Below are 1,855 nucleotides of genomic sequence, written 5' to 3'. Positions count from 1 at the left end.
CGACTAATATACGTCTTATACTTATTATTAAGTCTAATTTAAATATAATTACTACGCCTCTAAATATTATAATTAATTTAAAATTAAGAAAATTAATATATTATAACTACGGCAAGAAAGGCTACTATCGAAAGAACTATATAATAACTATTTAAACTAAGATCGATAAAAAGACTTTTAAAAAGATATAACTTTACGTAATAAAAATAAATAAAGAATTCGAAATTAATAACGTCGACATCACGAGTAGCGACGATTTTTCTTTAAATTCGAGAAATGAATAGCCTCTTCTAAAGTTACGATAAGAGATATTTATAAAGTATATCTAATAAATACCCTTAATAACGCCTTAGCACGTCGTCCTTTTTATATATAAATTACGCTATCTTTATAAGAAAGAGAGTATTTATTTTAAGACTCTCTTATAAATAATAGATATATCGATATTTATATAGTTATAAATAAGTTCTTAATCTTAGCGATATATAAGATCTTATATCTAGAATTACTCTTACTATTACGACTTAAATTACTAAGAAATTACGACGGCCAGATTATAAAATAACTAATTATATACTATTTACTCTCTATAATAATAGTAAAAGATTATTAAAAAGAAATATATTTAATACTAATTATACTATTAAAATATAATATAATAATTAGAAAATCTTAAATAAATAAATATAAGGTAGTTCTTAATATATTACGAGATAAGATACTCTTTCTATTTAATCGATATAATTATAATAATAATTAGATATTAATAATAAACGAACTCTTCTTTCTATTAACTTCGAAGTTTTAATTATCTATATTACTTATCTCTTTATCTATTATATTAAAATAATAAAGTCTTCTTCTATCTACTTATAATAATAAAACTAATTTAAATATTTTCTTATTAAATAAGAATAAGAATAGTAAGAAGTTTAAGTTTATTAATATTATTAAGATTAGTGTAATAGTCTACTATTAACTAGCCCGTAAAAAAGATAATAAGCTATTTATATTAATAATAAATAAGATCTATAATAACTCGCTAATATTATATACGCCTTTTAGTATTCGAATATCTCGCGATTCTCGCATATTAATTAATAAACTCTATCTTTATAACTTAGAAAAGAAATATAAAAAGTATTATAATTTCTATTACTCTATTTAGATTAATAGCATCGACGAGATTAATTCTAAAGAGATAAAACGTAAGCTACTTATAGAGTATTACGACTATCTTAATATTTTTAATAAAACTAAGACGAATATACTTTCCCTACACCGTTCTTATAACTATAAATTAAAATTTAATAATAACTTCGATAAGATAAAACTTTTAAAAAGTAGGATCTATTTAATATTAGAATATAAATTAAAATAGATAAAGAAGTATCTAAATGAATATCTAAAGAAGGAATTTATAATATTAAGTTATATATTATTCGCCTTACTCGTTCTATTCGCGGAAAAGTTAAATAGAGGATTACGTTTTTACGTAAATTATTAAAAGCTAAACGCTATTATTAAAAGAAATCGATATCTAATTCTATTAATAAATAAGGTTTTAATAAGAATCTAGAGATATAAATATCTTACTCGATTAGATATTATAATCGCGTTTAATAAACTATATATATACCCCGATAGCGAGGATTTTATTACTTTTATTACTTTCCTTAGAATATATAAGTATCGAATTCTCTTCTTCGAACTAATTAACGGCCTAGTTACATATTAATAATATATAAATAATATTCTATTCGAGTATCTAAACGACTTCTACTAGATTTATCTCGATAATATACTTATTTATAATAAGATAAAAAAGAAATACATTTAATACGTTAGATAAATC

This window comes from Letharia lupina, assembly GCF_014066315.1.
Source record: "Letharia lupina isolate WasteWater1 chromosome Unknown contig_11, whole genome shotgun sequence".
Taxonomy (NCBI): Eukaryota; Fungi; Ascomycota; class Lecanoromycetes; order Lecanorales; family Parmeliaceae; genus Letharia; species Letharia lupina.
Note: the sequence above shows the minus strand (reverse complement) of the source record.